Below are 20,873 nucleotides of genomic sequence, written 5' to 3' on the forward strand. Positions count from 1 at the left end.
TCTGTGACGCTGCAGCGCGCCGCACAGTCTCACACACATCGGCGACGCGCCGACGTCTACTACGTCGACTACGTGACTTGGTTTCGGCGCGAAGGATGAGGACTTGAGTTTGAATAATAAACAGTAGTGTGTTTACTTCCTTGTGTCTCGAAATGTCTCAAAAATGAATATCCGATTTCTTTAATAATAATCAGCCCAAAGCCAAAGGCTAAAAAATAAATACACTCGACTCAGAGTCTGAGTCCCTGCCGATGGAAACAGATGCCAGCAGCATCCCGGAGCCTCCGGAGGAGAGAACACAGCCAGTGTCAGTGACAGCTGTCGTCTCTGTCAACAACAACTCCCTTGACAATGCCAATGGAGTCGGACTCGGCGAAGAGCCTTTCCAGTCCACTCAGTTTGAATTCCCTGCCAGGCGGTTTGGAAAGGAAACATTCACTCGATCATTTAACTCATTGTGGTTTAAACGCTGGACATGGCTTCACTATCTAAGCCAAAGTGATAAGGCGGTGTGCTTCTTATGTTGCTCTGCTATGGAGAAGAAGCTCATCAGTGCAGACAGGATCAGGCCTGGGACTTTTGTTAAAGTAGGGTTTAACAATTGGCGAAAGGCAGGGGAAAGATTTAGGGAGCACGAGAAGTTCCATCAACATATAGAAGCCATCAACAAACTGGCAGCATTAAAACAAACACCAATTAATGCGTTGCTCTCACAAGCTGTTGCCAAAGATCAGAAGACTGCACAGACAGGTGTTCTACCGTCTTTGGAATAGATAATGTGTGTTTATTATTGCTCCTGCCGCCTGCGCAGTGCGCCGTGCTCACTTGGTTAATGTTTCAGCACCACGGACAGCGACTGTTGTGACAGAGTCACACACACACACACACACACACACGCACACAAAGTTCAGTTACTCTTAGTTTGTATACTATTATTACATGTTCGAAATAAATATTTCAAATAAAGAAATGAATATTTTCGGATGGTTGCGTGTCTGTTTGTTTACTTCATTCTGTCACAAAAATGTGTAAATTGTCACTAGCGCGCTGACTGTTAGAAGCCTACAGTGGCGGCCGCCACTGGGGGGCGCTAGGGCGCCGCCCCCCCTCAGGCCCTGCCCTGGTTATATGAGAACAAGAACAATTATTTTTTAGTTTTTTGTTTTATAGCCCTATAAATAATATAAACATGTTTAAAATGAATAATATTTACTCATTTTAAGTATGTTTGTGTTTCCAATGCACAATATAACGTTACTATATAAAATAAAAAATACTCGTTTTCAGGAACAGGAAGTGACTCACTTTATTTTTATTTTTTTTATATATTTCTCGGCCCGGGCTAGACGCGATAGCGCTCTGAGTGCGCGTCACTGTTCGATCGCTGTATCCGTCACAGCCAATCAGTGCGTAACGCGTTGTGCGTTGAAATATGACTATTATGTTGGAATCCGGGCGCGATTTGAAGCGGTCTAGTCAAGCGTTTAGAATTTCCGTCTAGAATTTCCATAGCCGCATTTCGCGGAGACGCTCTCTGATTGGCCGACGCGGCGATGCCAGTTTTTTCCTTAGCCACAGTTTGCAACATGTTCGAAGCTGTGTGTTGTGAACTTGTGATTCAGTCTGGAGTCTGGACAGAGGGCAGTGAGTGGAATGGATATACATCGACAACAGTGTGTGGACATACACTTTATTAAGCCCTCCGGCTGGACCACGTTTCAATTAAACAAAGTGAGTTAATTCTCTCTCTCTCTCTCTCTTAGCCAACTCAGCTAACTTTAGCTGCTGTTAGCCACTCAGCTAATGCTTAACTAACGCTCTCTCTCTCTCTCTCTCTCTCTCTCTCTCTCTCTCTCGCTCTCTCGCTCTCTCTCTCTCTCTCTCTCTAATTTCGCCGCGTGTGGGGCATAACCACTCAGACAATGAATGGTAACTTGTTTAAAATGACAAGATATACAAATGTGTTTATTATTGAATGGATCTGACATCATCTGAGAGAGAGAGAGAGAGAGAGAGAGCGAGAGAGCGAGAGAGCGAGAGAGCGAGAGAGCGAGAGAGCGAGAGAGCGAGAGAGAGAGAGAGAGAGAGAGAGAGCTGTGCGTGTTTGTGTTGGGCTATTGGAAACGTGGTTGCATTTGACTGACTGTGATCATATATTGATCGATGGCAATGGTGATAATATTCGCCAATGCGTGCCTTGTACATGTTTGCAAAATGTTTGGTATAGCGCCCCTAGTGGAGAAGAACCCACGAGCCGCTACTGGAAGCCTATATTCATTAATATAATATACATCATTAATCTGTTTAATCTATACTCTGCATTGGTTATACGATCCTGTGCGGTGTGCGAAACGAAATTCCAAACGCTAGTTGTTGACGCTTGCGGGCGGCTTGCGTCTAAATCGACAATAAATCGTCTTCTGATTAGAGAAAAACTGCTGCATTTCGTGTGTGAACTGTCCACATGTTGGTGTTCAAGTTTGTCTGTTGTATTGTAAAATATTGATCTTTCAAATGAATGGAAAATCACGAATGATGCGCTTCGCGCATGCATTTAATATGACGTTATTATTATTATTTATCTGACTCCAACCGCACCCCCAAGTATAAATTACTTCCCGCGTGCCTGGCTGTCATGTAGTCTTTTCACAGCTGGCCATATGCTTAGCCATCTTGTGGGTACGTGCCTCAGCACAGTCATATAGTCCTCTTCCACAAATGCAAACACTGTTTCAATTCCTCTGTGCGTTTTGCTGATGATGAAAAGTGGCTGAATATTTTGTTGATTGTGGATTCTATGTCGATGTCCAGCTTGTCTCCAGCATGTTTCGCACAGTTGTGCACTATGTGAGCAACACAGTTTGCCTTTATGATGCCACTGTTATCTGCCTTTAGCTTCTGAAAAACAGAATTATGTTTGCCGTAATTTACGCTTGCGTTGTCGGCAGTGTACGCTGAAATCCTATCCGGATTGAGATCATTTTCTGTCAGTTTTTTCATAATCTGGCAGTGTATGGCAGCAGACGATTCGTCACTATCCTCATAAAAATCAAAGATTTGGCTCGTCAAACCTAGCTCGGGTGTCCAATATCTCAGTGACAGAGGGAACAGTTTTATGGTGCCATGATTGGAAGCATCAGAAGCGACCGAAAAGAATGGTGTGTTTTGGTCATCTGGGACCATTGGGGTTTTTAATTCGATCAAACAACTCTCCACTGAGGAAGGTGCCAGTACATCCATTGCAATATCTGAGTCTGGCAAAATGACAGGAGCTAGTTTCATACTACAGTCGGCTGACCTGTATGAATGGGAGTGTTGTACTGTGTGATAGACACTTGTTATCTCAGCTGCAGTGACCTTGTCCGTCTGGCTATCATTGTTTGGTTTAAAAAGAAACTCTGGATGTTTCTTTTTGGTGAGCCACTTTCAAGTGAGACTCACGTCCACTGTGGCGCTTCAAGTCGTATTCTCCTCCATGCGCAATTGAAAATGAACTATGACACAAAACACAGAAAGCCTGCTGCGGATTGCCTGCCATCTGCCTCACCCAGTCATGTGTCGTTTGCCAGTCTTCAATCAATCAATCAATCAAATGTATTTGTATAGCACGTTTAAACATGACGCTTGTCAACCAAAGTGCTTCACATAGCTAAGCTAAGTACAAAGAAAAGTATAAAATAAACAGAAAAATAAAATAAAATCAACGGATAAACAAAGGAAAAACAGAACAACACGTCAACAAGTACGGCAAGAGTCAAAGTGAGTCAGGGAAGGCTAGGCGATATAGGTGGGTTTTGAGTTTTGATTTAAAAGACTTGATGGAGGGGGCAGATTTGATGGACATGGGAATGCTGTTCCAGAGGTCAGGGGCTGCGACCGCAAAAGCACGTCCCCCCCTAGACTTGAAGTTAGACCTACGAGTGGTTAGGAGACCCTTATCAGCCGATCTGAGGGCCCTGGCGTTGGTATAGGGCAGGGGTGGCCAACCCGCGGCTCGCGAGCCGCATGCGGCTCTTTGCCCGTCAATGTGCGGCTCTTCCATCCACAATTTTTTTTTTTTTTTTTTTTTTTTTTATGTCACTCATTCCATAAGGACGTAGAATAAACATTTAAATTTTTTTTTTAAATGGTCCATTTGCATGTTCTTGGTATCTGAATCTAGGGACATATATGGATCAGTGTCAGAAATAGTGTGTCTGTTACTAGGCTTGAGTAAATTGTAATGAACCAAAGGAGAATATCAATTCTATTTAAAAAAAAATTATCATCGACTGTAAATAACACCATGCTAAAATTGACCAGACCTGAAAAATCTAAGCAAATGAATAAAGGGAAGATGATTAAACAGAAGGTTTTGTAGATACAGTACTGAATTCTGCCATCTTTTTTATAATGTAAATTTCTCCACCATTTTTCATCATATTGCAACACCGTTTTTTGCAAGACGTTCACAGAAAGGTAGAGAAACTAACTGCGTTCTGTTTTATGGCAATAACGTTCAGGTTTGTGGGAGATAATCCCAAAAAATAAGAGAAATTAAAAAGTAAATCCAGAAGTCAGATGATTGACAGGGGCTGGTGTGAGCTGGGTAGGGTAGTTTTTCGAAATTTGAAAGCCCTGAGTCTCTTCCTTCAAAAGACTACACTCACTTTTGGCTGTGCCACTTCCTCCTGTCAATATGCGCCGGTTTCCGACTCAATGCCCTGAGATTTCTATAATCTTATATTTCACTAATAACAGTTAAAATAATTGGTAAACAAACATAATGCTGAAAATATACACTTTTACTGTATATCTCGGGCTTAAGAGGTTAACCCTGTGAGGCCCAAATTAAAAAGAAATTAGCAACTTCAGAGGCCAGAGGGTGGGACATATAAACACATTTACTATCAAATAGCATTGTGAGGCTGAACAACAGGACCAATTGACTATACATGTGCTTAAAGGGGAACTATCTTATAAATGGCTTTTTTCAGTGTTTACCATTGTTTCTTAGCTATGTGGACTTATATTAATAGGATATATGTCTCTAATTCTCATATTGGCGAATTCTTCCAATTCTCCTCTCACAATATTCACCCTCACTGAACTGAGTCATCTGAAAATGTGCATATCTGTGATGTCAGAGATTTCTCAGCTGCATAATAATGTGGCAGTTGATGTGGCAGTTGGCACCAGGCCACACAGTGGTTGGAGCCCAGCCTCAAAACGGCTTAAGATCTTGAGGTAGAAAAATGCGGTTTTTAGTACTTGATTAGAAATACAAAACAATGCATTTTTTTTTTAAAACCTAGGTGTTCCATAGACTCACAGGAATTGTGTAAAAGTGCCCAAATAGTGAAAGAAATAGTAAAATAGTTCCCCTTTAAAAAAATTTAAATAAACATTATTTTTTTAAATGGCTAAAAGTGATTTTGTAATTTTGCAACCGTGGGTCTCACAGGGTACTTTTAACCCTGTGAGGCCCAAATAAAAAAGACATTAGCAACTTCAGAGGCCAGAGGGTGAGACCTATAAACACATGAAGGGTGCCGTGACTGAAAAAAAAGGTTGAGAAACGCTGGTATATGGTGTGGCTCTTTGTGGTACCACAGTCATTTTTTTGTGGCTCTTAGTCTCTGACTGGTTGGCCACCCCTGGTATAGGGGGTGAGGAGGTCTGCTAAGTAAGCAGGGGCTTTACTATTTAGGGCTTTATAAACCATTAAGAGGACCTTGAAGTCTATTCTAAAGCGCACCGGGAGCCAGTGGAGGGAGGCAAGTACAGGGGTGATGTGAGCTCTCTTCCGGGTACCTGTGAGCAGTCTAGCGGCAGCGTTTTGGGGGAGTTGTTGATGGGCTATGGTGGATTTATTTAGCCCCAGGTACAGGGAGTTACAGTAGTCTAAGCGTGAGGATATGAAGGCGTGAATTACTCTTTCCAGGTCTGAGGGGGAGAGAATGGCGTTGATCTTGGCTATGGACCGGAGCTGGAAAAAGCACCCCTTCACCACCGAGTTTACCTGCCTATTGAAGGAAAACTCGGGGTCAAAGAGCACGCCCAGGTCTTGGTTGTAACTGCAGGTCCGTTTCTTTTTACTGCTTTCCATCTTGAACTAGTTCGCTTGTAATGTTGTTGTGTTTTTTTTGACCAATCAGATTTGCGATATGAGGTAGCGTCACAAGTTCAACTCTCACGAGCAGAGCAGTGCGCTAAATTACTATAACCAATCAGATCTGCGATATGAGGTAGCGTCACGACTCAGTCTCAGTCTCAGAAAACGAAAGAAAACTGTAATAACCCTGCAGCTGTTCCAATTGTAAATGTGCCTTTCTCCTCCATGCACTTTCACCACTCTGAAGTCTGAACTCGGTGTGCCCGGCCACACGCGCTGTTTTCGCACGGACCTCATGAGTGCCTGCATGTGGGTGTGTTTGCGCTGTGGGGCGTATTCGTCGCATGGGTGCGCGTACCGCACCGTGACGGCCGTACCGTAAATTCGCGGGACGAATACACGTACCGTTACACCCCTAGTTGCAATGCATGATAAGTAAAAAAAATGAAAAAGTCTCCCCAGTGATACACTGTGGGAGGCAGTGGAGGTGTGAAATCTGGCCCGGTCCAGAACAATAGGAGTCACAAAATCAGTTTGGCCCGTGGAGTGGTGGAGCAGCAGCAGAGGAGCAGCAGAGGTTCGATTTTTCAGTGCTGCATCTGTACTGGATCAAAAGGTCAAGCTCAATAATGCATACAGATCCTATACTAGAGAATCACAGCAGACACTGCTAACGGACACTAGCTACAGGCCTCTGCTGAGATGAACCACTACTAACTACACACAGATCCTATACTAGAGAATCACAGCAGACACTGCTACTGGACACTAGCTACAGGCCTCTGCTGAGATGAACCACCCACAAGACTAACCCTGTGGAGTCATACATATAGACATTTATCCCAAAATACTGGAACAAACGCTCTTCAGTAACACAAACAAAGTGAGGCAAAACCTCTTGTGTTACACTCAAGCAACATTCAACAAACAAATTCAACAAACAAATTCAAACAATTCAAACAGGTGCTCCTTACAATCTGATATGACCCACAAATAGCTTCTAAAATCTACACTGCAGTCAATGAAGGACTGCTAGGCCCATCACATGTCTAATCTAACAAAAATACTTACATCAGGTCCTAACACACTAATTATATTTCTCCGGCCCCCTAACCTACCTATACTGAAAGCTAATGCACTGTAAACCTAGCTTTCTTCAACCACACCTGCTACCAGCCAAAGATCATATCGACCATACACCCATCAAGTATATGGTACTAATCCTTTCAATGACCGCCCCAGGGTTAAGTGGTACACAGGAAGCTAACAACAGCCAGAAAACAATGAAATTACCTACCTGTGGTGTCCACTAAACTAAATATTTTAAAGCATACCAGTAGTCAAATCAAATTATAAATTAAGAGCATACTCACCTGTTTGAAGACCGGCTCGAGCCCCCATGTTACATTCAAGCCTAAAATATGGCTTGTGTAGGCCTTGAATGTAAAGTGGTGGACACAGGACACTGGACTAGAGTGTATCAAAAATAACAATATTTATTTGAACAGCTATCTAAATGGACAAAAAGAGTGGGAGCTGGGTGTTCCAGACTCCAAAGTTCAATAACAAAAACTAATGCACATAGGCAAAAGAGAACAAGCAGCAAAAATAGACAGGGAAGCAGTGAGAGCAGGTGAGACTCTGGAGAGCTGAAATCTCTTGTGAAGTGGGAGACACTGCAGCCTGCACTCTGCTCTGCTTTGTAGGGCGTGGTGCCTCATCACCACACCTGGGATAATTACAAGAACGGCCATTTTAATTACATGGAAAACAAAAACAACAGGAAGAAACAGTGTGTCAATCACAGACCACCAATTAGTGACAGCACACTTAAACACAATGTGAATATGCACCACAAACAGTAAGTATCCCTCCACCATGTGAAAGTAATACGTAACAAAGCCTTTTAAAAAAGTTATTTAAAGTATTACATCTTCAAAGTATTATGTGGGATAAAGTATCTTTTAAGAATAACTCATTCTGTAATTAATGCAAGTAATCAGAAAATGCTGTGAGGAACTGAAGAAGGGAGACAAACGCATTTGCATGCAAGCAGGCTCAGCAGCTGCTTCTCTCAGATGTGTGAAAAGCGCCAACTTCTGCTGGGAACCAGACCACAGGAGGAGATAATGTTTAGTGATTAGGACACATTAGAAATGTATTTTTCTATATTCAATTTAAACCAGATTAAACTACAATTATTACTTAAATGATGTGTTTAACTTGGGAAACATTTTGATAGTAAATTTGGAGTGGTTTATAGCCAAATGTACAGGATTAACACTTTGAGTGCCAGAGACGAGATTTCTCGTTAGTTAATGCCGACCGTTGAGTGCCAACGAGACGAGAGATCTCGTTTCTGATAGTTTTCTTTTATTAGCGATTTTTTTCATATTTCATCAATCTAGCCTCCCATTACCACTGGGTCTATGTCTGAGCTCCATTGGGAAAATACCGCCCCCTATCGTCTCTCCTAGAGGTACTGCACCCCTTTGGATTGGATTGAATGAAAAGCATGGAGAAAAAATTATCCTGCTTCCTCATTTTACTTCTCAGACAAGTAACCCGAGCCTACTGCAGTCATTGCCGAGCCGCAGAACAGCGGAGAATGTGTGTTTACAGTACCCAGCATTGGATCAATAAACACGATCGATATTTGGAATGGCAATCAGGAATTGGAATAATCTTTTTGGAGAACATCTGAGGTAAGGAATCTATTTTACCAGTCTTGGGATAATCAGAACTTTTTTCACCTACAGGTATATATCAACGTGGGCCCTATCTATGTGTGTTTGTGCGTGTGTGTGTGTGTGTGTGTGCTGATCAGGAAATGGATACTTGATTTTTCAGCCCGCTTCTATAGCGTGCATAAGTACACATATACTATCGATAATCTAGCATTTATTTGAAAACGATTCATAAATAGGCCGAAAAATGACAAAGTTTTTTGTGTATTCCAGTATATTCCACTAAAGGGCGATTATCACAGAATCTTCTGAAATTTTCTGGAACTTTCATAAAACAAGCGTTTTTCAAAATGGTATAAAACGGAAATGAACCGATTAAAAAACAATCCGTTTCGACAATGTTGACTGCAAACAAGTCATTGACAAGCGACGGTCGCATTAGACACACAGCCATAATTTAAGACATAGTTTATGCGTTCACAAATATGAGAGCTCTATCATTGAAGTGGTGGCGGCATTCAACGGGGTAAATAGGAAACGGAGGCCGGCACTGAAAGTGTTAAGGGAGGTCAAGTGATTTTACTAAAGTGCAAAACTATTGTGTAAACTAATTAAGTTTGAGTATTGTGGGATATTTTGGATATCCTGAAGAATGTGCTCAGTCAACCGAGATCCAGTTAATAACAAGCTTTATTAACCAGACAGATAGAAATATATACATAGTATTTAGAGAGAATGGCTGAGGGGCTCGCCCCAGATGATCAGCTGAATGACCCAGGTAGAGACCCGGATTGCTGTCGGGAGGAGCCCTTTATAGTGAAAAAGGGGGAGGAGGGGGACCCATTTGATAGGTCAAATGGGTGGGGGGGGGACATAGGATAGGGGACAAAGGGGAGGGGAGGGGGGTGTCTTTACATGAGTTGGGGAATGGATATATTATTCCACAGTTACTCCGTTTTTCTCTTCATAATGTGGGTGAGATTAATATATAATATACCAGGATTATTTGGAACAAGTAAAATATTGAAAGGTGAATAGACATGGTAAAATAATGGGCTCGCTGTAATCCATTGGTTATCAGATAGTGAATGAATAGAAAACAATTAAAATAATGAACATTTTGGCCAATGTGATCTGTTGGTTGGCATAACAGTTTAAGATAGAAATATTTACATACATGATTCATGACATGATTGGCTGGACTGAGGTATGTGTGTTATTTTGATATCAGAGATGTGGGAATAGATATCACCCTTTTCTTTTATTAATAATGGTCTGATTTAACCGCTCAAATACCTATATCAATGTTTGATCCTCAACTCTGATATCAAACACCAGACAACATAATCATTAGAAGCTCTAGTTGTGCCTATATCTTGGCTTGGCACTTACCTCCAGTCATTCATGTCGTGAATCAGACATTTAAGTGGTAACTATGTGTCTTCATGATAATATCAATGGGAGCTAAGATCATGGTCGCACATACCGACATAGTAATAAACCAATTAAATACATGTGAACACTGTCTCTGTGTGGTCAGAGTGCATAGGGTGAAAACACAAAATCGTGTGCATAATTATCAGGAATAGGATTTACAAATAGGCATTAACCTAGTGGCTAATGTATAAAAAACATTTAAAAACCGTTAACCTAGTGGTTTGTATAAAAAACTGATATAAAAGGTGATTATGATAATCGTTATGCATTGTTCTAGTATTTTGCTGTGGTGCATACTATCAATGGTCAAAACAAAACTTGGTGTCTTGGAACAAACCAACTGGTTCTGTCCTGTTTAACAATATAATTTGCAATGTGACTCTGTGATCATTCCTTATTGTTATTATAAAATTGGTTAATGCGATCTTACTGATTGTATTTCATCATATTCTTAGTTCATAATTTTCCAGATACATATGAACTTTGTGAAACAGTTCTTGTTTGTGAATCTGACAGTTGCTGCGTCGCTGTTGACCATCTGTTCTCTGCCAGGGATGTGTCCTTCTGTGGTGACCTGCTGTGTGTTGAACGTATCGTACATTCAGTTGATGTTTCTGTGAGCCTGTCGTGTGGCAGTAAGACAGTAAAAAGTAAATAAATACATAACAATGTGGACAATGTGCGTTAGGCATTTCTCGTGTGTTCAGACGCCTCTTGGTCCACAGGTCTCTGGTGTCTCTCTTCTTGACGATGCAGTCGGAAACATTCACTCCTCCATCATTCAGAGGGGGCCTACAGGAGGTCACCATCCACTTCCTGTGTGCCTCGTCAAAGGTCACAGGGCATTTGGTGGAGGGTGAGGGTTTGCCGGTGTAGTGGCTAGTCAGTAGGACGCTCTCTCTCACACGGATGGTGGAGATACACGGCGTTGGCCTTGGTCTGTCGTAGGCTGCCGGGGTGGCGCAGCATGTCGTCCTTTCTGTCTCTGCTCCCCTTCCTTTGGGGACGTCTGTGTTGTGTGGGCTGGCGGTTCTCCCACGGTTGTTGTCGTCGCCCTGGTTGTGTCCGCAGCTCCTTGGCGGTGTCCTTCGTGGTCCTCTGCTGTCGTTCGTGGTTCAGGTCACGCGTCGTCTCACTCGTCCTGTCCTCTCACCAATTTATGATCTGAGGATGATGAAAACTGCCTTAAAAAACCTCCTCACATAAATGATTCAACGCTTTTCTGCTAAAGAGGAAAATCATTTAGGGTTAATTCAATTCATAGTTCAATTCATTGTGTAATACCATTATGCATGTGTGGTAACATTGACTGTGTATTTCATAACTAATATGTGTGAATAATTAGAGAAAACCATAATGCAAAAGCCAGGTGTACCTTTTTAACAGCAGAGTGGATTTACAGTGCTAAGTAAGGAGGTGATACTGGTGTTACAGAAAACAGTAATTTCAAACCCCCACTGTATGTTAATGTGGTGATAACACCCCACTGGGTGCAGAGGACAGCTGGTCTGAACAGAGGGCAGACCAGCCCAGACTTGTTAAGAGCAGAATGTATTTACGGGATGTTAGACATGGAAACTAATTCAAACAATATCATATTAATCTATCTAATTTATTAGATAAAAGGATTTGAATATCATTTAGAATGTCAAACTGGTTATTTAAGTAATAATGCTATTTCACTCAGGTTGTAAAGCTTGCTAGAGACTAAATCATTAGAACTATTAATTCAGTATACTTTATATAGGAAATCTGGCATTAAAATATAGACAAACTCCACATTGGGTTAATGCTGAATACATATGTAACTTCTTACATTTAAGGTACAGATTAGAAAAGGTTAGTGTTAAAACTGTCCAGTCATCAAAAAGTCACATGAAGACCCCCGCTGTTGATATACTGGAAGAACACACGACGAAGAAGAAGACAGGGGGGGCGGACCGCCCTCCCAGAAGACAAACCTGATTGGACCAAAACGTACTACTAGACTGTTATTATTGGTGGATATCAGGGTATATAACAGAGAGCGCGGTGTTAGAGAGACAGGCCAGAAACCCCAGGGGGTTTCTGCATCTCTCGACCGCCCACCCACAGACTGCTGATTACATGTGAGTAAAATCATGGACCCATTGTTGGTTTAGTATAAACATGTATACAGATATCCATCTGAAACCAGGTTTACTCATGTGTAATGCTCAGTAAGATTCTCTATTTCATTGATGTTAACATGACTACTGTTTTATGTGCATACTAGGTTTGATGTGCAAACCTTATTAATCCTTTGTACAACATGTGTTGATGTACTATGAAATAATCCTTGTATGTAAAACAACCTTCTGAATTCACTCTGAGCCCCGAGGCAAAATAAATCATGAGTTTTAAACTATAGCGCTGTTGTCTGGCTGCACAAGCTTATTTCTCTAATGGCTATATTTGAAGTCAGATGAGGAGACCATTCTATCAATTATGATCCTTCTTCCTTTCCAGATAAGCAACCTCATTGTACTGTAAATAACCTTAGATATTGATATTGATAATATACGACAGATTGGTGCCATTGTAAGACCCGTTCTGCATTGTTCCCATATTGAGAGCAAGCGGTAAAAAGGACCGGGGGTTAAGGTGTTGCAGTGCAGAGTTTTTGCTGTCTGGAAGGGGAGAACGGGGTTGTGTGTTTGGTCGTGTAGCCAGTAGCCACCAGTTGGGGCCCGGGGGGTGGATGTTGTTTTTGGGTACAGGGGGGTGGGGCGGTAGAGCAGGGATGAGTTCTATTACATATTACGTTTAGACCGCGCTTCCAGGATGGGATGTTTTGTGTCGGGGAGGGCACAAGGATCGACTCTGACCTCGACTGTACAGACGGATTCTGAATGAGAGCGCAGATAGGGCTTAAGGTGCTTAGGTTAATATAATCTAATATTGGATGCGTCACTACGGTGTGGATCAGTGGTATAGGACTGTAGTGGCGCGCCGCTGTTGTGAGAAGCGGTGCGTTCCAGGTTGGGTGAGTAGTGTTTTTGCTGGCAGGCTCCACTTGTCTGTTAGTGCTATGGGGACTAATTGACAATGTTATGAAAACCGGGCCCAGGCTAGGGTCCTTTGTTCAGTCTCCTAGACGACAGGAGACCTTGGTCTGAAGCCATTTTAGTTAACTAGTGGGCCGCGACCATTAACACTGGTGATCCCTGTGTTTTCTGGACGAGTGGTTTTCCCTCTGTCCCGTGTTAAGCCCCTTCTTTCATATCCAAATGAGAGTATTCCTTCACGAGGGGATATGTGCATGGATGTGCGATAGCGGCAGATCCATGTTCAAGTCAGCTACACAGGCCAGTTTGGTATTGTGCTGATTCCGTCGGGTGTTGGTAAAATCACCGTTGTAAAGCAGTGTGGACATCTTGTTTCTCTTTTCTCTAAAAAAGTGAGGAGAGGTTCAGAACGGCGGCCTGTCTGGGTGAGTGTTATGTCATTGTATACATGTTCAGGTGATAGCTGATTAGCTTACGGTTAGCCAGTCAGCTGTTAGTGCTGCGTTAGCCTGCTGGGATCGCTGCATGGCCTGCTCAGGTTGGGCCTACTGTTAGCCAGTCAGCTGTTAGCTGCGGTGCTAGCATGTCGTGATCACTAGGTAACGTTAGCTTGCTGCTATAGGCCATGGCCTGGCGCGGGGTAGCTTTAGCTTCTCGCGCGCCGCCGTGAGCTCGCTTCTGGTCGCGTGCGTCGTTAGCTCGGCGTCTCGCGAGCAGGGGCAGTAGCGCCCGAACGGTTGGAGCGGCCGTTAGCTTGATGCTATTCTGTTGAACGTGCTTTGATTTTAACATGTTTTGCACTCTTGACTACGACGTCATCCTTGACAGGGGATGTTTCGTCGACCCTGCCCTGAGCCAGGACGGCGAGGTTGCGTCAACAAAGAGGACTGTAGTGCGGGTTGGAGCGGCGACGCTGCCCAGTTCGAACAACACAGGATCGGCTGTGTTCCTACGGTGTCTGTGACTGCACTTCGCTGATCTACGTTCCGGGTAGGACCAGGTTTGACCAGACCTTATAACACGTCTTCTGGTTTAACTTTTCTAAATGTTTTGTGAATGACGATGTTTTCCCAAAACGTGTGTTGCTGCAATGCATTTAGGATACGGCGCGAGTTATGTGTGAACTGTCTTTGTCACTGGCAGTTAGCTTCTCCGTGCAAATCGGCTTGTTACAGATGTGAAAATGATCTGTTTGTTGTGTGAGAAACATCATGTGTGTTTATATGTACCGTGTACTCACAACTAAGGTAACTAACCTATGAAGCTATGCTTAGTGACAAGTGAGTAAAAGAATGTTCTTTTCTCAGCCTGTGATGACAATGAACAGTGTGTTCACATATTAACAGGTTTTCCTGTTTTAACTGGCCGTATTTAGGGTAAAATAAGAGGATTGTGTTTTTCCCCCCGGTTCCCTGGGGACTTTTTCATCCTCCTATCAGACATGTTTGTGCACTAATTGTGTCTTTTGTGTGGTAGGGATGCGATGTAACCCTTAGCTTGATTGCTGAGGTTGTGCTAAAACTGCTGGAGAAACTTTATTTTCCTAAAAGAAAAGATGGTTTGGTCGCTGTCGTGTGTGCTTAGCAAGGCCTGTGGCCGATACTAATCGAGAATGATGTATTCTCTCATTGTGAAAAACGGCGTTCCTCTGTGGAGTGTTTTTGCCATTTTTTGTAGGTGATGATGGGTTGTGTGTGTCATGTGACCTACAACTGGGTTGGACTGGCCACAGAAGCACATGTGTATGTTGGACCGGGGCTCTTAGAGCCCTCTCTATTCTGTGTTTTTTCCTTAGTAAGAATCAGATAGCAGGTTAGCTCATGCGCTGTGTGGAGCTGTCAAACGCTTCATAGAGCTGACTATGACTGTGTCATATTCTCTTTTTGTCATTACATCGTATCATGGGTGTGGGGTCGTAAAGGGGTGAACTGGTAACCTTTCCTCTCCCCCTTGTTTCTGTCGGTCAGGGGTACACCCCCTGTCCTTCAAGGTTCCCGTCACGTGGCGGTTCGGCACGTTACGGGGGGGGGGGGGGGGGGGGGAGGGAGTTTCCTGGTCCCACGGCCTGGTATATTGGGCGTGTGCACCGCAGGAATTCCCCCACCATAGAGTATGTCACCGTGCGTGTCTCTGTTGGTAGGACTTCCGTGTGCTGTTCAGGTCCATGTGATGGATCTGTTTCAGGGGGGTGGTCAGGGCTCCTCCTCACCAAGCGCCTATTCGGGCCTTCTGTGAGTTCGGACTCCTTCTTCCATGTGAGGGAGCCTCCATCAGAGTACAGAGCCTTCCTCCTCAGATTGTCAAAGTGAGTGGACCCTCTAGAAGGTGTCCTGTTCTATTGTATATGTATTCGATTCAATTCGATTGTTGAGTGTGTATGGGTTCAGTGCCTCTTCCCCGGAGAGCCCTAAAACCAATTTTTTACATGGCTCAAGGTGCAATATATTCTTTTCAATCTGTACAGCTCGCGTGGGAAGTCTCTCTGGGGATCCCCGTCTCCTTCCTATGGGAGGGTGGTGGGATGTAAAAATGTGAAATTTTTTTACCCCTGGCTGTGTAGACTGGGATACATACTGTTGATGCTTCCTTCTTTTCTATTCACAAAGTGTTGGAGTTAGGAAGTGTCACACCCCTCTTGTCGTTCCCCTGGGCGCCTTGGGGATTCAATGACAGGTCTAAATAGCCTGTTCATTGATGGGGGTGTGTCCCGACGCACGTATAGTGCTAGCTCGCTGTTAACAGGCGACTGACTGGCACGCCTTGGTTGCTTGTGGTTGAAACAGTGTTTTTATAAAGCAACTGAGATGGGGGTTTTTCCTCTTCCGACGACCAAATCCCACGACCTGGGTTGGTTTTTCGACGGATTCTCGTTCATGTCTGGGGGATGATGATGGAATGGATCTGAACATATGTAGAGGGGTCTCACGCCCTTGGGGTGGGCCACCAGGCGCGGTTCGCCCGAACGTCTGGGTGGCGCCTTCTTTTCATGTTAAGATCGACACGCATATCTGCCCTTCTCCTGGAGTAGGCATGTCGGCGTGGTTAGGGCACGGGACTGGTTCTGGTCGCGCTGGTCCGGATCAGTTGAACCCGTTGTCCGCCGGGGATGCAGATCTGCTGTTCTGGTACCCTGAGGGACTTGGGCTTTTTTCAGGGGGAAAAATGCCAGGTCGGTCCGGGTGTCACAGGGTTAAGCGCTATGGAGACCCTGGTTGAGTACGTTTTTACTCAGCACTGTCGTAATGGCTTACAGCCATGCCATTCTGTACACGCTCGATCTCGTCGGATCTCGGCCGCTACACAGGTTGGTCCTGGTTAGTACTTGGTTGGGAGACCGCCTGGGAATACCAAGTACGGTGTGCTTAGGGGCTGGTTCTCCATTCTTTTTCGCTCCTCTCTCACGCATGGCGAAGAGGGGCCTGTGGGGGTGGTTTTTGACCTCCTCTGGTGACCCTGTGCTTCCCGTACCGCCAGGCCCGGTCCGAAGTAATGTTTCGTCGACCCGTAGGCCTGGGTTAACCCTTTTTTGAAAACTGAATCACTTGTACTGCGGTATAGCCGGTGTATACCCGCAGGTGTGTTTTGGAGTTTTTTCTTGAGGGGTTATAGGAACAACCACCGCATTGGGTAACACCGAGGTGGTTGATTCCCTGGTGTGTTGGAGCAGTGTCAACTCCCGGGTTCACCGTTTGAGGGTGCCCCTGCACGTTCATGACGTCTGCCGATCGTGTCAGCCTTCTCTGCCTCGACCCCTCTGGGTGGGGGTTTTTAAATGGAGGCTTAGTCATGCAACACCGCCAGCTTACGCTCCTTCCGCCGGGGTGGCTGTGTTCAGCTGTCCCCTCTGGCGCCTGTCTTGTCCGCAGTCTCCAGGCTAGGGTTAACAGCCTGTTGCCTGGTTTTTCCCCGGTGCGCTGCCTGCTTCCGTTGGTTAACCTTTTTTGTGTGCTTACGGCCATGCTGACTGCCTGTTCTGCAGGGTCAGTGTGCCAGGCGGTGTACTATTGGGGGGACAGGGCCCGCTCGGCTTACGGCCATGCCAACCTGAACACGCCCGATCTCGTCCGATCTCGGAAGCTAAGCAGGTTCTGGCCTGGTTAGTACTTGGATGGGATTCCGCCTGGGAATACCAGGTGCAGTAACTGAGGGGCCTTTGTCCGAATACGCTGGCGATGTGGGGGGCGGGGCACTACGTGCCCACCTGGTGGGGTCTTGATGCTGGCATCATGGACTTCTCCGGGCCCCCATTCCAGGGAGTCCAGTCCTTTTGGTGGGTCTGGGTCTTCCTTCGCGCTCCGCTGCTACGGCCTTGCCACGGGGTTGGGTTTGCCCTTGACCCCGTGATTCTGGGGGCAGTAACGAGGTTGTTCCTCCGTTCGTTCCCGGGTGGCATGCGGGTTGTGCGTGTGTGTAGTCGTGGGGTCAAGCCACGGTCTGCTCACCCTGTGCGTTGAGTTGCTTGAGTGCCTCTTCGCACGGTCGGGTCCGTCGCCCTCCCGTGAAGCCACCAATAGGGGGGGTGCCCTCCATTAGGGTGGGTCGGGGGGGCTCGGCCCTCCCTGGTCTGATGGTTGTGGGGGGCCTCAGCAGGGTACATTTGTCGAGCTTCTAGCTCCCGCTCAGCTCCTATTATGCATGAGACGCTGAGCGTGAGCTAGTGTGGCACAGAACGTTAGGTTATAACTATAACCAAGTTCTGTTAACACTAGTGAATGCTCAGCGTCTAGACGCTGCTGCAGGCCCTTGATTTTTCATTGTGATGAAATTTGTTGGGAAGGAGATGAGTGTGTGGCCCATCCCGGCTTATGTAGGTAGGCGGATGGGGGTGTGGCCAGATGAATGCTGGCATTTAAAGGTACATTTGAAATTTATTCAGTGTGCATACGCTGAAGCGAGATTATGCATGAGACGCTGAGCGTTCACTAGTGTTAACAGAACTTGGTTATAGTTATAACCTAACGTTATGGGTTGTAGACTGCAGACAATGCAGTGAGTCTATTAAGGTGAAATGATTTAATGAATACTTTGCTTGTATCTAGTTAAAACTCACAATTTAGCTATTAGGGGTAACTGTATCATTACATTAGAGGCACATATATATATACATTGGACCTGTAAAATAGGCAATGTTATTTTACACAAGTGTATATTCTTGACCAAGTGAGGTTTGAGAGGAGCTATAGGAAAGCGCTCTACACTAAAAAGGACATATTGCTTGCATTATATTTAATTAATACATCTGCAGTAGAATCACATATCACATATGTACAGAGTTAACATTCCCAGGAAATCCTGTTTACAACACTTTGAGTCTTAGCATGTTGGAACTAACCACTAATAATGGTTTATTTAAGATTGGTTGCAAGTCCTTGAATCATAATAGGATAATTTAATGGTGGGGGCTTGTTTATATGTTTTTTTAAATGATTAAATGACACTGTCTACAATAATTGGATGTATGTTTTTATGACTGTGGGATTGCTTTCATTCCAAAGTTTCTGTGCTTAGGATGAATGATATTGGCTGTTGAGAGAACCAGGCAGATGTATGTTAATTTTAACGTTGGGGAGGGGGATTAGCCTTCTCCCTAGAAGTATAGGAATGTGTGATCAATTCAACCCTGAGGGCGGCTTGCCTCTGGGGGATGAGATGTGTGTATAACCCTTTGATGATTTACAGGGGGCCTATATTCACGGAGGGAGTAGATAGGGCCTTTATGCAAAGGGGGGAGGAATGCTTTTAAAAACAGGTCACGGGATGCTCAAGGGGGGATGGTAACACCTGTTACAGACAACAGGGGCAGTAGGGGTCAGAGGTGAAGATAGGAGAGAACAGTTGGAGAAGAGATAACAGTGGAGGTATTTTTACACCAGGGCCGTGAACCATGATCAAAGGCAGCATGCTGGACATAGGGGGTGACAGGAAGGTGAGACAAGAGGGGGCTAATACAGGAGACAGTTGGTGAGTGAGTGAGAAAATCAATAGGTAGTATTTGAAATAGCAAGGAGTTATTGGTTATAAGCAGAGAATAGAAGGAGGAGATTGCAAGTTAAGTTGTTTTCATCATTAATCTTTCATCTCGGGCACTTCTACTTTGTCTGGTTTTATTCAGAAATCATATCTCTAATTCATGTGCCTTCTTGAAAAGAGAGGTGATGAACACAACTGGTTAGTTATTCTGTTAGTATGGGAAGGTAGCCTTTCATGACTGCAAATTCATCACCTGTGTCTAATTCATGTTAAATAAATGAAGGGGGCATGTTCATTTTAAAACATTGCATTCAATGAATTTTGTGGTTCCCTGTTGTTGTCCATTGTCAGGTGAGTCTCGGTGGGGACAAAGAGAAAATCTGCATCTGCCGATACTTTAGTGTTCTCTAAGTCGAGCCCCTTCGTGTGGTCAGAGTGCAGGCTTTTGCATTTCTTTGTCTCCCACATGTCCTCCTTTGTGGGTTTCAAGTGCCCACTTTGCTATCGTCTTTGTTCCTCTAAACCTTATTTACATGATGTCGATTTATTTTGAATGGTCAATTGGTTGTCTTTTAGCTCCAAACCATCCTCAGCTGATTTTCGTGTTCACATGTAAATTATGGCGTCTCAATTTAAATGATTGTAGCTGGTATCACTCTGTGTCCAAGTCAAGAGTTTTATTTGTCACGGCATACAAGTATACAATGAAATGCAGGTGGTCTTGCCCGCAACGATGTGCAATACAGTGGTACAACATGTAATAGATTCCAATAAAAAACAACATTGTGCAATAAACAGGTAACAGGTAACAGGTAACGGGTAGCATGGTGGGACATCTCGGTATCTGTACATAGTTATTTACAGGGCATATAGGACATGCTAGGTAGCTTAGGTAGTGCAATACACTGTTACTGTTATTATACTAGGTACTTAAAGCTGCTCACCCTGTCCACGGTAGCCCCGTTTATCATCAGTGGTGTGTGTGTCTCCTGCTGTCCTCTCCTATAATCCACGATCAGCTCCTTGGTTTTACCAATGTTCAGGAGCAGGCTGTTGTCCTGGCACCAGCGTTCCAGTACCTCAACCTCCTTCCGGTAGGCCTTCTCGTCGTTGTCCGAGATCAGCCCCACCACCACTGTGTCGTCTGCGAACTTCACTATGGAGTTGGAGCTGAACTTGGCCACACAATCGTGTGTGTAGAGTGAGTACAGCAGGGGGCTCAGAACACAGCCCTGGGGGGACACGATGCTCAGGGTGATGGTGTTGGAGGTCTGACCCCCCACCCTGACCGCCTGGGGTCTTTCACTCAGAAAGTCCAGTACCCAGGCACTCAGGGCGAAGCTCAGACCCAGCTCGATCAGCTTGTCCACCAGTCTGGTGGGGACTATGGTGTTGAACGCTGAGCTGTAGTCAATGAACAACAGTCTCACATAGCCCCCCTTCTGACGGTCAAGGTGAGAGAGGGTGCTGTGCAGTACCTGGGAGACCGCGTCGTCAGTGGACCTGTTTGTCCTGTATGCAAAGTGCATAGGGTCCATATCACTGGGGAGGGAGGCACAAATGTGGTCCTTGACCAGCCTCTCGAAACATTTCATGACCACAGAGGTGAGTGCCACCGGTCTGTAGTCATTGAGACATGTTGGGGAGGGTTTCTTCGGT

Source organism: Notolepis coatsorum (assembly GCF_963971535.1).
Source record: "Notolepis coatsorum genome assembly, chromosome: 8".
NCBI classification, from domain to species: domain Eukaryota; kingdom Metazoa; phylum Chordata; class Actinopteri; order Aulopiformes; family Paralepididae; genus Notolepis; species Notolepis coatsorum.